At 47.4% G+C, this 17,487-nt stretch overlaps 1 protein-coding gene across 6 annotated transcripts in view; it reads left to right on the plus strand.

The window, feature by feature from the left end:
* Positions 1 to 2,761: 2,761 nt before the first annotated feature.
* Kat6b (lysine acetyltransferase 6B) overlaps positions 2,762 to 17,487 on the plus strand; it is a 188,117-nt gene continuing 173,391 nt past the window's right edge. For 2 of the 6 annotated variants that reach the window (XM_052733574.1, XM_052733575.1), the window contains exon 1: positions 3,307 to 3,517. The gene's annotated coding sequence lies outside the window, so the exon portion shown is untranslated. Of the gene's footprint in view, positions 3,204 to 3,301; positions 3,518 to 4,298; positions 4,670 to 17,487 lie in introns of those variants that run through there. The other 4 variants (XM_052733571.1, XM_052733569.1, XM_052733573.1 and 1 more) reach the window with 4 other exon arrangements.

Consider the following 17,487-nt stretch of genomic DNA (forward strand, 5'->3'; position numbering starts at 1 on the left):
AAAACCTTGTGGTTCCCTTAGGCTCCTTCCCCACCTACTGTGCATGTCCTTGTTAAGGCTCAAGGACACACAGGTCACAACAAGGAATCATCCCAGTCCTGATTCTGGCTAAGACATTCATGGAATTGTTTTTGTTGAGGGGGGAAATTCTGCCTAGGCTAGCAGTTCTCAAAGATTGAGAATTTCAAGACAAGTCTGGAGCTAACTAGATTTGGGAACCCATTCCAGAGCTACTGAATCAGAACCTGGGTTGGGCAAAGGATGCTATCTGGGAGTCATCCCAGATCATTCCGATTCCAGTGATCTGTAGCCTGCACTGAACAGCACAAATAGCTGTCAGTAGTTCTGGCGGAGGGTAGCTGTTTTAGGGTGGTGGGGGATGGGTGAGACAAGATGCTTGGTTCCTAATCTTGCAGAATGCGTCGTACCATGCTTACTTTTCAATTCTAGCTGTTCCTAGGTTAACTTCTTAATTGAGCTATTTCTCTCAGCAGAAACTTGAGATACCGCAGATAAGAAAGAGGTTTAAGAGGAAGCACTAAATATCTCCGGCTGCTTCTCTGTTACCCTCTCAGTCCCACTTATCTGAAGAGGCAGATTTGTCAAAGGACAAGGAACCCTCCAGGGGAGGATCAGTGGGAAAGCTGGATTCCCTTGCCACACCCATTGGAGAATTTTCTTAGGAACAGAAATTAAAATATATTTCTGTTTTCTAAGTTTGCTAGCTCCTGAGCACACAGCTAGGCAAACATTGACCTATTTTCTCTCTCTCTCTCTCTCTCTCTCTCTCTCTCTCTCTCTCTCTCTCTCTCTCGCTCTTGGAGTGGCTGAGGCTTGAACCCAGAGCTTTAAGCAAGTTCTCTACTGATGAGCCTCCCCCACCCCCCCAGCCCATTTCTTTCTTTTTTTGAGAGGGCTTCTTTGTGTAGCCTTAGCTGTCCTAGAACTTGCTGTAGACTAGGCTGGTCTCACAGAGACCCATCTGCCCCTGCCTCCCCCAGCCCATTTCTTTAAAGAGCCTGTTTGCTGTGATGCTCTGGAAATTCTTGTGCACAGTGAGTCCAAGGCCCTGCAGTCCATCCCCAGCACTGTCACAACTCTAAGCCTTAATTAGGACTTCTTTTTTGGGTGGCGGTGGGAATGAAAGCTTCTCAAATGTGGACTTTTACTGGTTTTAGTTGCATCTTTTAACATACGTGGTTTGAGTATAGAGATCTGGAGTTTTAAACCTTGTATTTAACACATGGTTTATTTTATTGTTTTAGATAAAATGTTGTCCAGGGTTGGGCGTGGTGGTTCACTATCTGTAATTCTATCACTTGGGAGACTGGGTAGGAGGACTGCTGTGAGTTTGAGGGCGACTGGTCTACAGAGCAAGACCTTGTCCTGTCTCAAAAAGTAAATAAATGTCATCCCAAGGGACCAAGATGTAACTTAAAGTGCATCTGGGCAGACTATCAGAAAAACAACAAAGCAAAACAGAAAGACTAAAGACAATACCAGCATCCTTAAATTTACTTTGTAACTTCTTGGAGAATAAAATTCCCAGCAGTTGCATTATTAAAGAAAAAAGAAAAGCACACTTTGTAAATGCCCTCTCTTTGAAATAATGTAAATGAACTAGACTGAGTTATGAACTAATGGATTGTAAAAACTCTCCTTGAGCAAATTATTAAAGATCTTCAATGAAACAGCCAGGGAGCGACTTGCAAAACTCAACCTGGGGTTTTCTTTATCAGTAATGTAACTCAAAAATAGCGGAGCCAATCAGTGTCTGAGCTTGCCTTGTGTCTTGTTTCCCTGGGCTGAACCTGAGAGTGCCCAGATTTAATCTAAAGAGGTTTGTGTTTTAAAAACTAACAACCCAGTAATAAAACACCTATAAAAGAGGTTTATAATGGACCTGGTGACAGTTCTGAGTGTACTGTTACAACTCTTCTGCTCCCTCTCTCTCTGGTTTTATCTTATTCAACTCCGTGCCCTTTGTCTTGGCTTCTTCTTCACCTTGCTGGCAAGAAGCACAGAAGCAGGGGAAGCTCATCCACCAGAATAGCCTTTGTGTATTAAGGCCTGCATGTGACAGGGCTGCTGCTGCCTGCTGTGTCTGAGATAAGAACCGAGATAAGCTGTTCTAACAAAGTACCTACATAGTTGTTCAGTAGTTTCTAATGGGGAGTGGAAGACTCTGCTGCCGTGGTTGTCAGTGGTATGGAGATGTGAGTCAGTCAGGGCAGAGAAACTGGAATTCCTACTCCTTGACATCCTACATCTCCTTACCAGGGCCCCCAAGAACATCCTGATTCAAGGACAGAACTTCAGGCAACAGGTGGTTTTTCCACCCAGGCCAGCACGCGGGAAACTTGGCTTTCTCAGGGCCATAGGTGTCCCGTCTCCCCAGTAACCTGGGAAGGGGAACAGTGTTCAAAGTCTGTAGGAGCCTTTTCTCAAGCCTACCTTTCTCATACTCTAAACTATCCCTTACCAGCATCCCACCCAACTCTGGGAAGACCCAGGGACTTTTTTTTTTTTCTTCAGAGTCCGGAGGGCGCTGCGAGGCGTGTGGGCAGTTTTAGAGTAGCCTTGCCTGGGCGGCCAGAGGATCCCCCAGCCTCCCTCGTATGGGCCTCAGGAACTCCGGGGGCCCAGGGGAAGCCTGGAAAACCAAACTTCACCATTAGCCTTCCTTGCAGCGCAGGGTAGAGACGAGGAAAGGGGCCCCCCAGCGGTCCCCCCCCTCGCCCAACCCCCTGCCCCTCTGCCATCCAGCTGCACAGTCCAGGAAGCACCCAGAACGCAGCTCCGAGCTCGCCAGCCCCTCGCAGGCCGGGAGAGGGCATCCTGAGGGGCAGCTTTCCTCTCCAGCCGGAGTCTGACATCCCCACTCCCACCCGAGGATGCCTGTCCGCAGTCGCTGAATGTCACTGCTCCCTCTTCCTCCCGATCAGGGTAGACACAGCTCCTGAGGCATCCCCCACCCCAAAACTGCCGCGGTCGCCCGAGGGTACGAAGCCCGGGAGAAGGACGAAGTTTGGGGTCCACGGCGGCGGGAGGGGGGCGCGTTGGAGAAGACCGCACCTCAGTCCCAGACCTGGCGGACACACTCCCCGCCCCAAAACGGCCCAGGCGTCCCCATCCTCTCGAGGACACCGGTATCCCCGCCCTCCCCCGAGGGCTGTGAGCGGAGCCCCCCGGGGCGGAGGCAGGTACCCCCGGGGCGGAGACTGGGGCGGGCGGGGTCCGGGCTGCGCCCCCGGCCGGGCCAGGCGGGCTAGCGGGCGGCGCGGGGGGAGCGGGGCTGGGCGGCGCTGCCTCGGGCTCTGTGCGCTGCAGCCCGGAGCCGAGGAGGAGGAGGCGGAGGAGGAGAAGGAGGCGGCGGCGGTGGGTCCCGGGCGGGGGGAGCGCGGCGCTGCGGACCCGGGCGGCTGGCAAAGGACGAGGCGGAGGCTGAGGAAGGCAGCGGGGAGACCCGGGCTGCAGCAACAAAGGGCAGCAAGCGATTGGCCGGGCTGCGGGCGAGGTTAGCCGGGGACCGGGGTGGCCGGAGGCAGCGGCGAAAGGTGCACGTGCTTGCAGACACGGGCGAGTGCGGAGCCAGGGGGTGCACGCCCGGCGGGCAGGGGGCTCGCACCCCCTCCGCATGGGATGGCGAAGAGGCTGCAGCGAGATCGTTCCGCCTGCACCCGGCCTGGGGCTGGCAGGGTAGGGGGGTATGTGGGGGGGGGGGTAGGATGCGAGCCAGGGGGCGGGCGAGTAGTCGCCCGGGACGGGACAGGAGAGAGGGTGGAGGAGGGGGCGGGATGGAACGCTCCGGGCGGCGCGCCCGTCCGCGCGTTCCTCGGCGGGAGCTGGCGACTGAGAACCTCGAATTTTAACTTCGCGTGCCCGCCCGCGCGCGCCCGCCTGCGCCCACCCCTAAATGCTGCGGCCGCCGCCAGCGATCAGCTCTCACACAAACTTTAGCTGCGGGCTAGGGGCTTTGGGGTTGAGTGGGGGAGGGGAGAGGGAAAAGGCTTCTGATTGGCGTGGTGTACAGCCAATAAGGCCAAGCGCCTCTGCTGCGCCTCGGTCCAATCCATTTCCAGAGGCAGAGGGGGGCGGGTAGGTGGAAGGAGAGGTGGCGCGGTGTCAGAGAGAGAGAGAGAAAAAGGGCTGGGCCAATAGGTGCCCGGAAGAGGCGGGCCCCGCGGGCTGTTGATTGGTACTGGCAGTCGACCCTCCCTCGGGGTGGCGCCGGAGGTGGGGTGGGGTGGGGTGGGGTGGGGGGGGAGAATGATGGGTCGAGAGGTGTGTCTATGTGGAGGCGAGATGACCGGCAGGAACTTGCCCCAATGGGGGGCAGAGTGTTTAGTGAGCCGGTGACGGACAGACCTGTAGGCCAACGGGTGGCCTGAAGTGTTCGCGGTCTCGCCCAATGGAACGGCGCCGGGGCGGGGCCGCGGCTCGGGTTTAATGAGACTCCATTGGGCTGTAATCAGTGTCATGTCGGATTCATGTCAACGACAACAACAGGGGGACACAAAATGGCGGCGGCGTAGCTCCTACCCCTGGCGGCGGCGGCGGCGGCAGCGGTGGCGGGGGCGGCGGCACCTCCTCCAGGCGGCAGCCGCGGGTTCGCTCTCGGGCAGCGGCAGCGCCCCCGGCAGGCGCGGTGGTGGTGGCGCGCGGCCAGGTCTGTCACCCACCCCGGCGCGTTCCCAGGGGGAGGAGACTGGGCGGGCGGGGGACCGGCGGGCGGGGGGGGGGTTGCCGCGGACTCGCGACGCCCCTCCCACAGGCCTCTGCGCGGGGGTCACCGCGGGGCCGCTCGGGGTCAGGCTGCCCCTGAGCGTGACGGTCGGGGGCGGGGGAGACGGAGGGGGGAGGAGGAACAGGCTCCGCCCCTGGCCGAGCCTCCGGGGCGAGGGGCGGGGCTCACGAGCGGGAGGGCGTGGCAAAGCCAGGTAGGGCGGGGCTGAGGGCTCGGAAGGAGGGGGCCGGGAGGGGATTTCTGTGCGGGAGTGAACTGGTAGGATGGGTGGAGGGGTCGGACGAGGGCGTGGGCAGGATTGGAGAATGGAGGATGGCATGGGAAACTGGAGGTGTAGATGCAGGTGTAGAAGGGGGAGTAGGGAGGGACGAGATTTTGGTGGTGTGGGAAGGAGACCTAGGGTTATGTGAGGTCTGGTGAAGTGCTGCAGACCGGCGAGGTTGCAGTTAAATGGGAACACACTAAGGATGAGTTTGGGTGTGGTGGAGGTGGAGTTGAGAGAGCATTGCTGAGTGGGTGTTGGAGTCGGAGGGCGGGTCTTGGCTCCTGAGGCAGGTATAGCTGCTGTGATCAGGAAGAAGAAGCAGGCTGAATCCTCATGTTGGGATAGAATAGAGGTTTGCTGGCATGATGGTAAATGAAACATTAAGGAAATGGAAGGATGGGATAGTTAAGCTTGGGAGACTTTCTAAAAGGTGATGTTAAGGTAGCAGAAAAAACTTTAATGGGGAGGGTATGGGAGAGAGGCTGCTTTTAATTTGCAAAAATATATTAGTAGTATCTCATCAGGACAGGTGATTCAGAGGATTAGGGAAAGTCTGCGGCTGTGAAGAAAGTGGGCAGGACTGGGCAAAAGGTCTGGGTGGGTATAATTTGATGGACTGTGCCCTCAGTCTTCATTGAGCCAAGAAAGGTGTTTTGGAAACTCTCATTTGATAGGCTGGGGTTGCCTGGAGTAAACTTGAGCCAAGTCTTGAAGGTGTGGTAGGAACAGGGAAAGCACAGAGTGTCCTAGGAAGAGACCTGGAGGCTTGCTACCTTGGGCAAGGACATTTGGTAATTTTGAATTTGGTAGCACTTTGGTTTGGGCAGGGTTCAGGGAGTGATGGAAGCTGGCAGGGTAAATGCAGAAGAAGGGCAGGATAATGACCTTCTATGTGCCATGGAGGATTTTTAACACCTGCCGTTGGGAGAGAGTGTTGACATGTGAGCGTAGTAGAAGTTAGGAAGAGTCAGTGGTAAAGAAATACAGATGTCAGAAACAGGAGAAGAACCAGTGAATCAAGAGCACTTGGGGTGGGGGTACCAGGAAATTCCAGGTAAAGAGAGTTTACATGTGGAACTGTATGTCAAGAGGTAGAAGTAGCAAATGGAACTTAGTTGTGTTGGCATAGTGTTCTTTGTAGTCCAACAGTGTATCCACACAACTCAAATGTAGGCATGCACACAAGTGTGCACACGTTCAGAGGACAGGGCAGGACATAGAGTGTCTTCACCATCCCTCACTATCCCTTCCTCTAGCCTTGCCTTGATATAGGGTCTCTTACTGAACTGGAAACTGGCCATTTTTGTAGGCTGGCTGATGTGCCAGTGAGTTTCTGGAGGCTGCCTGTCTCCACCCTCCATTGCTGGGATTACAGGCAATCTAAACCATGCTCAACTCTTTACATGGGTACTGGGGATTTGAACTCAGGTCCTCATGCTTTCAGAGCTGTGCTGCCTTAATAAATTGTATTTTTAGAAAGCACAACCTTCCTCTCATGCTAGTATACCCTAAATTTTCTGATGTAACTCTGAAATAAAACGTTTGATTGCTTCCTTATTATAAATTAATTACACATGTACCAAAATGAATTTGAGCTGTTTTGTTTTTAAGAAAGAATGGGTAAGGAACCTGTAACCTCAAGGTCAACTTTGGCTTTTGAGGTAAGCCTGGGTAGGTAAGACCCTGTGTTTAAATAAGCAAATCAATAAATAAGGAAAGAAAGTTTTAACTTAAATTTAAATCACATGGTCAGCTGAACTTTTACCTTTTGCCTGCATCTGCACCTCTGGGTGGATGCTTGGTGACTATAGTTTGTCTTATGGGCTAATGGACTGCTTGTCAATACAAGTGGAAGCTGGCAGACATAAGAGGTGAATGGGTGGAGGAAGTCTGATAAGTTATTATTATTATTTGGCTTTTTGAGACAGGGTTCTGTGTAATAGCTCTGGCTGTCCTGGAACTCTGTAGACCAGGCTGGCCCTGAGTGCTGGGATTAAAGGCATTTGCCATCATCACTTGGCTTGACAAGTTATTTTAATGTGCATCAGAAACTTGATGTTTTTAATGTTTATTTTGTGTGTGTGTCTGTGAGTGTAGTGTATATGTGGGTGTGTGCACACTCACACGCTCTTGGACTGCTGCACCTTTGGAGGGGGTTGGTTTTCTTCACCACATGGGTTCCAGGGCATCAAATTCAGGTCATCAGGCTTGACAACAAGTATCTTTACCTGTTGAGCCTTCTCACTGCACTTTCCTTGGACATTTCACTTCCTGTTGTTAGAAAAGATTTAACAGAGGGTCTGGCTTGTAGTTTCCAAGCTAGTCCTGTGAGTAATCCACCTTTGATTTCCACATGCACAGGCACAGTTGCGTTGTATCTAGAGAAGGCAATTGGTTAGGGAAGTAAGAACGTGTCGCTCGTAGTGATTCTGCTTGTAGACTAGAAATAGCGCAGAGGGACATAATTTTCTTTTCTTTTTTTGGAGCTGAGGATTGAACCCAGGGCCTTGAGATTGCTAGGCAAGCGCTGTACCACTGAGCTAAATCCCCAACCCCTGAGGGACATAATTTTCATACCCTCTATGCCATTGTTGCTGAGTGTTGTTTCTGGTTTGGGGCAATAGCGAACAGAGTTGCTTGGAGCATCCCTACATGGCACATGGTGCACATGTGTGTAAGTTTCTTTCTTTCTTTCTTTCTTTCTTTCTTTCTTTCTTTCTTTCTTTCTCTCTCTCTCTCTCTCTCTCTCTCTCTCTCTCTCTCTCTCTCTCTCTCTCTCTCTCTCTTTCTTTCTTTCTTTTTCTTTTTGGTTTTTCAAGACAGGGTTTCTCTGTGTTGTTTTGGTACCTGTCCTGGATCTCACTCTGTAACCCAGGCTGGCCTCAAACTCACAGAGATCCGCCTGCCTCTGCCTCCCGAGTGCTGGGATTGAAGGAGTGCGCTGCCACCATCACCTGGCATGTGTAAGTTTCTTTAAGGTTTAATCACAAGAGTGGAATTGTGCTTTATAGGCAGGGCAATATATATGGACATTCCCATTGCTTCTCTGTCCTTTCCAACTCCTAGTCTTGTTAGCTTTTAATTTAATTTTTGTTTTGTTTTGTTTTGTTTTTTTGAGACAGGGTTTCTCTGTGTAGCCCTAGCTATCCTGGAGCTCGATTTGTAGACCAGGCTGGCCTCAAACTCACAGACATCAGCCTGCCTCTGCTTCCTGAGTGCTGGGATTAAAGGTGTGCGCCACCACTGCCCAGCTTAGCTTTTAAAATTTTATGCAGTCTAGATTTTGAGTAGTAAGCAGGTTGAGTAGCTTCTCATGTATTAGTATCTTTGGCTTTCCTCATTTGTAAAATTTCCACTCTATCCCCTCTTTTACTTTGGAACTTTTGGAACTGAGTCTTTTCTTACTACTTAGAGATTTTTTAAATGTTGTTCTTTAACAGTTTGTTTACATTTATTTACTGTGTGTGTGTGTGTGTGTGTGTGTGTGTGTGTGTGTGTGTGTATGGGGGCATATGCATGCCGTGTGGGTTCATGAACTGTGATTCATGTGGGAAGGTCAAGGGACAATTTTGGGAGTCAGTTCTCTCCTTCCACAGTCTTAAGTCCCTGGGATGGAACTCAGGTCCAGCTTAGCGGGTTTGATGGCAAGTACCTTTACCCTTTGCCACCACCTTGACCTGGAAGTTCTTTCTTTACGGTGAATACAAGTCCTTTGTCCAGTGTGTGTGTCACAATACCTTTTCTATGGTATGGCTTTCCTTTTCAGTCTTTATGATGTCTTTCCGTGAACTGAAGTTCTTAATCTTAGTGGAGTCAGATTTATTGGTTTTTTTCTTTATGGGTAGTGCCTTTTGTGTCTTATTTTAAAGACTATTTCCCACCCTGAGGTCAAAAGTTATTCTTCTATGGAGTGTTATCTCCTGAAAGCTTTACTGACTTTTGTACGATGTGAGTAAAACACACTCTTCCTGACCCCAGCCTCGGCCACTGCAAATCTATGCTGGCTTTTTCTTCACCTTTTTCTGTCCTCTGTCTTGAATTTTGACTCGTCTGCAGCCACAGCTGAGGGCCAGGTGCTACCTTCTCCAGTCTCTTAGGAGACATGGTCATGTAGACACAAGTGCAGCCAGGTTAGGTTTTACAGGCCTCCAGCTGACTGTATTACCCTTTTCCCTTTTACGAGCCAGCGTTTTATTGTGCTCCTGCTACGGCTTTGCTACCGTCCTTGCTCCTTTCATATCTGTTATCTCAGTGATTCTTCTTAATAGTTGTGTAAAACAGACTTGTATTCTCATTTTTACACTTGAGAACCTGAGACGTAAATTGATTTACTAACCTGCCCAGTATCCCACAGTTTAGGTAGCTAGCAAAGTGGAAACAGGACTGCAAACTCTCTAATGTACTTCTTTTTTTTTAAACTTTGAGGCAAGGTTTCTCTGTATAACCTTGGTTGTCCTGGAGCTCACTCTGTAGACCAGGCTGTCCTCGAACTCAGATCCACCTACCTATGCTCCTGCCCATGGTCTGAGTGTTGGGTCTAAAGGTGCATGCTACCATGTCCCGCTTCTAATACACTTCTTTTTAAGTCACACCAACTTGTCGAATAAGATTTCTGAAGCCTATTTTTAAAAACTTTATAACCAAAGAGAATTTCTTCCTTACCTTGTATTTAATTTTGGTTTGGGTGGTGGTGAGCATCTGTCTGAGAGCCTCTTACATGCCAAGTAAGTATTCTGTCACTGACTTATACCCTCAGTCCCAACCAACTTATAGGAATGTACCATCGTGCCTGACTCCCGACTTCATACTCTGAGGGTAACATGTCCTAACTAAGGCACATAGAGCTATATATTGTGAACTTGGATAAAGTACGTCTTTGTATGTCGAGTAGCCAGTACGCTTTATGTGGCTCCTGGATGAGTAAGAGACAGCCATACTGATCCCAGCTTCAGAAGCTGAGGCAGGAGGACTCAAGTATGTTTCCGGTGGGTATATACCATCATACCTGGCATGTGTTCACTTTCAAAAGTACATTTATAGATCTCTTGACATTTGTTTTCTATTTATTTATTTTTTTTTGGATACATGGTCTCATTGTTTACCCTTTACTGGCCTGTAATTCAGAGAGATCTATCTGCCTAAGTGCTGGGTCAGAGGGTGTATGTATATTACCATGGTCAGGTATTTTCTGCTGGCCAGTAGTGGTGCACGCCTTTAATCCCAGCACTTGTGAGGCAGAGGCAGGCGGATCTCAGTAAGTTGGAGGCCAGCCTGGTCTACAAAGCGAGTTCCAGGACAGCCAGGACTGTTACACAGAGGAAAAAAAAAATTATTTCTCTCTCTCTCTCTCTCTCTCTCTCTCCCTCTCTCTCTCTCTCTCTCTCTCTCTCTCTCTCTCTCTCTCTCTCGTGAGTGTGTGTGTGTGTGTGTGTGTGTGTGTGTGTATGTGTGTGTGTGTATCTGTATCTGTGCTGGACATGCTGTGAGAATCTGTTCTCTCCTCCACCATGTGCGTTATTGGGATCCAATTGAGGTGACAAGCACTTTTACCTCCTGAGCTGTTTTGAGTTTTAAAGGGACTGTCATTTGTTATCTAGGTATGTGGGGTGTCTGTCCTAAAGGAACTAGCCCAGTGTCCTGGAGTGACCTACCTTTTCAGAACCACCCTTTTATTTTAGTGTGTGCATGTATGTGGGTGCACATGTATTTATAATTGGCAGGCCTGGAGGTGACAGTGGGTGTGCTGTTCTCCTCGTCACCCTCTGCCTTATGTATTGAGACTTGGTCTCGTAATTGAATGCAGAGAGCTCACTGATAAGGGCTGGTCTAGCCAACTGGGCCACTGCTCCCACCTCTCTTTTTTGTAGTTTCTGGGGCATGGGACAAGTGCTATACCTGGTCTCCTCAGCCTTAAGAATTATCTTTACAGTTCAGATTACTTCTTTTTTTTAGAGACAGGATCTCATGTTATCTCAGGCTAGCCTTGAACTGTTCCTTCACCTTCCACCTCCCCAACGTTGGGATTACAGTCTTGCATAACACCCAGCAAATGATTTCTTAATTCATTGCTCTCTGTCATTAAAAACTGAGTAAAGCTGACTTGCAATTAGAGAGAAATTTAGGATTGAATAGAAAAATGTAAATGCTAGAAACACTCTAAATGTAGTTGATTATTTTTTAAGTGGAATGCTTAGTTATCATAATTACTAATCAGTGCTGGCTTCAAAGGCCTGCCGACTTGTGATGACTTTTCATCTTGCCTCAAATCCTCCCTTTTACAAGGGATCAGATTTCCTGTGATGTTCCTAACAGTGTGATTAAATTTTAGAGACTGAAACCATTGGGCACTTAAGTGCAGGAATGACTGTGCAAACCTAATTCATGGCTTCAACCAGGAGATTTGGGGCCTGTCCCTACTAATTTATGATGATGATGTTGAAACTAATCTTTGCTAGGGATTACGGAAGCCGTAATAGTTTATTGATGGTTCAGTTATTGTTTGTTGAAGCAGATTTACACAATTATAGTTTAATGACATAACAAGGGTATTGTCAACTAGGAGAGCATGACATGAAAACTTAAACTTACAATTCATATAATATGTATTAGTTGAAATGATAATTTTCATGGTGATTTAGCCTCTTAGAAATCCTTGGGAAACATTATTAACTCATGAATTGAGAACTCTCTGTTAATGAGTAGTGGGAAAGAACTTAGTATTCCTCTAAAAAGACTGAGAATTAGAAATTCAGCCGGCTAGCATGCACTGAGTGCCTGCTTTTGGACTTATTGTTGCCTTGGACTCGTACATTCAGTCTACCCTAGATTGGTGTTTGGAGGGATGAAGTACTGCTTGCTTTGGCTTTCTGTGTGTGTGTGTGTGTGTGTGTGTGTGTGTGTGTGTGTGTGTGTGTGTGTGTGTTGTCCCTGCATAGACGCACATGTGTTCCTGCCTTACCTATTTCATAGGTCACATTCAGATGTCACTGCCACATTTACTCCTAGCTACCTCTCTCTTGTCTTCTCCCCCTCTTCCCAGTTTGTTTTGTTTTTGCTGTGTAGCTCAACTGGACTCAGCCTGAGATCCTCTTGACTACCTACATGAGGATCCCAGTTCCTTATGTAGTCCAGGCTGGCCTTGAACTTGAGATGCTCTCCTTGTGTCATCCTCCCAAATGCTGGCATTATAGGTGTCAGCCACCACACCATGAATTCAGGGTCAGCCTGGGCTTTATAGTGAGTTCCTTGACAGCCTAGGCTATGGTATCAGACCCTGTCTCAAAAAAACCCAAACCAAACAAACCAACCTCCAACAGGCATTGTGTCCCTCTTTTGATCCAGTAGTAGCCCCAGAAAGTTAAGCATGTGGAGATGAATCAACCATCAGTCCTGGTCCTGTGGTAGTGAATGAGAATGGATCCCATAGGCTCATACTTCTGAATGTGTGGTTCCCCCGGGAAGGATTCGGAGGTGTGGCCTTATTGGAGGCAGGGTGTCACTGGGGGCAGGCTTAAAGTTTCAGAAGCCCACCTCACGTTAGCCTTCTCTGCCTACTGTTTGCTGAGAAGGATGTAAGCTTTCAGCTACTGCTCCAGTGTCATGCTGTCCTCCACCATGATGGCCAAGGGCTCTAACCCTTTCAGCTATTGCTCCAGTGTCATGCTCTCCACTATGATGACATGGGCTCTAACCCTTTAGAACCTTGAGTCTCAAACTAAATGCTTGCTTGCTTTTTTTCCTTTTTTTTTGGGGGGGGGCAGGGAGTTGGGGGTAGGAGAGCAAGGTTTCACTGTGTAGCTCTGGCTGTCCTGGAACTCTCTATGTAGACCAGGCTGCCCTCAGACTTACAGAGATCTGTCTACCTCTGCCTCCCAAGTGCTGGGATTAAAGGTGTGTACCATTGTGGCTGGCTTAAATGCTTTCTTATATATAAATTGCCTAGGTCGCAGGGTGGTGGTGGCACACGCCTTTAGTCCCAGCACTCCTGAGGCAGAGCCACGCGGATCTCTCTGAGTTTGAGGCCAGCCTGATCTACAGAGTGAGATCTAGGACAGGCACCAAAAAAAAAAAAAAAAAAAAAAAAAAAAAAATTTGCCTAGGTCATGGTGTTTTAATTATAGCAATTAAAAAGTAACCAAGACAGCTCCCTTATAATTGGTCAGTGCCATATGAGCATAATACAGAATGGACATAAATTTCAAAATGGGTAGAAAGCTGAAAGTGTCCAGCCACACAGATGTGTGGGATTTGTTGGGGTGTTGGATGTTGATTGCACTGATCCATGAAGGATTTGATTTGGCAGGTATCTAAGTTCTGTATTGTTGTACTTATTTTCCTCTTGAGACACTCTTGCTGTGTGGTCCGTGCTGGCTCCCTGGACTCTGGGTTTGAGTACGGGCGTGCTGTACTGTGTCAGGCTCTCAGCCTCATCTCTCCAAGTACAACTGAAGCACCCTGCGTGGGAGGGTGTCCCATCTTGGGATCCAGCAAGTTGACTTCAAAATCATGTAGCCAAGGATGACCTTGAACTTTTGATTTTCCTGTCTCTGAGTGCTGAGGTTACAAGTTTGTGCTAGCAAGCCTGGCTTTATGTAGTGCTGGGAATTGAACCCAAGGCTTTGTGCATAGTAAGCAGGTAACTCTGCCAATGGAGTTACATTCCCCAGTCCCTAGTCCCTAGTTCTTTTTAGTTTTTTGAGTGTGTTTTTTTTCTCTTTTGAGACAGGGTCTCGTTCTATAGTTCTGGCTGTCGTGGAACTCACTATGTAGACCAGGCTGGCCTTGAACTAACCGAGATCCTCCTGCCTCTGCCTCTCCCAAGTGCTGGAATCAACAGAGTGTATCACTATGCCTGGCTTTGTTTTAGTTTTTAAAAACATTCTTTAGTAATTTATGAAGTTAAAATGCATATAATTCATGTTATTATATATATATTTTAATTTTAAGACAGGGTTTCTCTGTGTAGCTTTGCACCTTTCCTGGATCTCACTTGGTAGCCCAGGCTGGCCTTGAACTCACAGAGATCCGCCTGGCTCTGCCTCCCGAGTGTTGGGATTAAAGGCATATGCCACCATATTATTAGGCTGGCCTTGAACGCTTGGCAAGTGATAAATCCTAGTGATAAATATTTTATTTTATTTTATTTATTTATTTTTTATTATTTTTTTTTTTTTTTTTGGTTTTTCGAGACAGGGTTTCTCTGTGCAGCTTTGCGCCTTTCCTGGGACTCACTTGGTAGCCCAGGCTGGCCTCGAACTCACAGAGATCCACCTGGCTCTGCCTCCCGAGTGCTGGGATTAAAGGCGTGCGCCACCACCGCCCGGTTTATTTTATTTTTTGAGACAGGGTTTCTCTTTGTGTAGCTCTGGCTGTCCTGGAAATCACTCTGTGGACCAGGCTGGCCTCAAACTCACAGAGATCTGCCTGCCTCTACCTCCTGAGTACTGGGATTAAAGGTATGTGCCACCACCACCCATCTAATATGAATGTTTTATAAAAATGTAGTTATAGGATATCTGACCTTCTGTGTCTAGTTTCTTTTACAGTGTAATGTGTTTCAGTGTTTATCCATATTGTAGTAGTATATATCAGTCCTTAATTTTTCTTTTTTGTGGTTGAATAATCATGGAACTATTTCACCGCATTTTATCCATTCTGCTGTAAGTGGATGTTTGGACTCTTTGTACCTTTGGGTCTTGTGAACAGTGCAGTTAAGAACATGTTTTTGTTTGTATTGGTTAGAGAAGCTGTTCTCAGGTTTTTCAGGGATCTAGCATGAAGTGGACCTGTGGGACATGGTAATTTTGTTTAGCTTTTTGAGGACTTACCAAGCAGTACTTTGTTACTTCTTAGTTGATTCCTGCATGTTCTGGTCTTTTCTGCTTCACCTTTCCCATGGCACTTGCCATAAGACTGGGTGTAGGGCAGGGATGTTGGGTTACTGCATATTCATTGTTCTTTGACTGGTACCATAACCTCATCTCCCAGTTTACATGTATGGCACTCAAGCAGATGTTCAGGGAAATAGATGTTTTCAGGACTTGTAAGGTGCCAACAACTCCATGTGGATGATGTCTGATGTCAGACAGTAGATGGTTATAAACCAGGGAGACTATTTTAAGCCTTGTGCTGCTTGGGTGTGGTGGGTGGTAATGGAGGAAAGAAGTCAAGGTTTCTTCCATGAGCAGCTTGTGCTGTATTGTGGAAGATATTGTTAGCATGTGATGATGCTCACTCAGTTTATATACTTTGAAAAAAAAAATCCTGGGGCTTATAAAAGTAAGAGAGCTAAAATTAGCAAGTCAAACCCAGGATGATAAGAGAATAAACTCTATTATTAACCTTTTGTTTTTCTACCATTGTTTTTGGCACATCTGGAATCTCATGGCTCGAATGTTGTGACACTAATTTTAAAACAACACAGGCTTTGCTGCCGGCTTGGAGGAGGCCTAGGAGAGGGATATCTGGACTCTCCTTGTGCTGCCTCTGACATTTCTGAATAGTGTTGAGATTTATGGAATGCCGTGAGACTCAAAGCTCAGAGCTGGACCAAGCATTTCCTTAGACCTGTGTTGAGTAACTTGGAATGAACGCTGTAAAGAGGGTTATAAGGCTGCAGATTCCAATCTTGTTATTTGCTGATATTTTTTAGCTAAAGATAAAATGCTTCGTAACCATAGAAAATAGAAGGATTAATTCGATGTGGCATGAATCTTCTGAATTAATTTGGGATGACTTACTACCTTTTGGCAGCCTTTTACATTAACTTCTAAGGTTTTTTGTTTTGTTTTGTTTTTTTGTTTTGTTTTTGTTTTTTGTTTGTTTTTTTGAGACAGGGTTTCTCTGTGTAGTTTTGTTGCCTGTCCTGGATCTTTCTCTATAGACTAGGCTGGCCTCGAACTCAGAGATTTGCCTGGCACTGAAGACGTATGACACCACCACCCGGCAACTTTTAAGTTTTTAATAGAAAAAAAAGGAAAGAGAATAATGATTTTAGGGTTTTTGTTGTGACTGAATGTCCTGTCCACATCCAGCAAGTACTAGGACTCTGCAAAAGAGAGGTGGTGTGGGTAATTTTGAGTGGGGGGGGATAATTTTTATGTGGCTTTTCAATAAATTATGCATTTTCCCTATATATTTGTCTATCTAGTTTGATACAGCTTAGGCCAAAATGAAATTGGTTTTCAGTGTATTCTTAGTTGTGCCAATTTAGGGTGGGACCAGTGGGGTGGCGGAGACAGAGCAGCCGGGATTAAAAACTTTGCAGTTGATAATGTACACAGTAGATAACAGTATGTAGCTGAGGACTGGCCACAGGTTAGAGATTTCTGATCGGTCCTCTTCCTAGCTGTATATACTTTTTTTTTTTTTTTTAAAAGATTTATTTATTTATTATGTATACAGTATTCTGTCTGCATGTATGCCTGCAGGCCAGAAGAGGGCACCAGATCTCATTACAGATGGTTGTGAGCCACCATGTGGTTGCTGGGAATTGAACTCAGGACCTCTGGAAGAGCAGTTGGTGCTCTTAACTGCTGAGCCATCTCTCCAGCCCCTGTATATACTTTTTTAAACACTTGTAGTGGAGAGCTGCTGAGTTGCATCTGCTTCTGCCTAACTAACTGTTGGTTGGTGTCGGGTGACAGCTAATTTTGAGATTCAGTGGAGGAGAGGGGTTTGTGCCGGTGACTGGGGAGGAGAGGAGGCTCAGAGGTCCTCTGTGTTTTCTTTAAGACTAGGATACAGGTCTTTAGGGTTTCTCTTTTTGTCTCTTGGTCTTTGAAGGGAAAATGATCACTGTGCCCTAACCTGAGTCTTTGTGGAACTGGTGTGTCTTTCTCTCAGGGAATACTGACCACAATAACTTACAAGTATGTCTGTGCCTTTGGACACATAGCTAATGCTGACATTCAGAGAAAGAAGAGTCCCTTGTTGAGTCGTTTGTACCGAATGCTCTCACCTCTGAAGTGGTATGTTTGCCCGCCATGTGTTCATTTCATGATAGGATTCTTTTCTTTTTCTTTTGTTTTTTGGGGACAGTGTTTCTCTGTGTAACAGCCCTGGCTGTCCTGGAACTCACTTTGTAGACCAGGTTGGCTTGAACTCGCAGAGATCTGCCTGCCTCTGCCTCCCAAGTGCTAATAGGACTCTTTTTTAAGGAGCTGCCACAAACCTACTTTTTTTTTTTTTTTTTCAAGACAGGGTTTCTCTGTGTAGCTTTGCTCCTTTCCTGAAACTCACTCTGTAGCCCAAGTTGGCCTTGAACTCACAGAGATCCACCTGGCTCTGCCTCCCTAGTGCTGAGATTAAAGGTGTGCTCAACCACCGCCCGGCACAAACCTACTTTTAGATTTGGAGACTGGGTTCACATCCACCAGAATTAAAGTGACTTGGAGATTAGCAGGACCTCTGACCGTTCATGATTCTGAGCTTAAAACTTTAGTTTCCTTTATTCTTGTTTGTGTGGCTGTGTGCC

The sequence above is a fragment of the Peromyscus californicus genome, unplaced genomic scaffold (genome assembly GCF_007827085.1).
Source record: "Peromyscus californicus insignis strain IS unplaced genomic scaffold, ASM782708v3 Scaffold_12__1_contigs__length_115047231, whole genome shotgun sequence".
NCBI classification, from domain to species: Eukaryota; Metazoa; Chordata; class Mammalia; order Rodentia; family Cricetidae; genus Peromyscus; species Peromyscus californicus.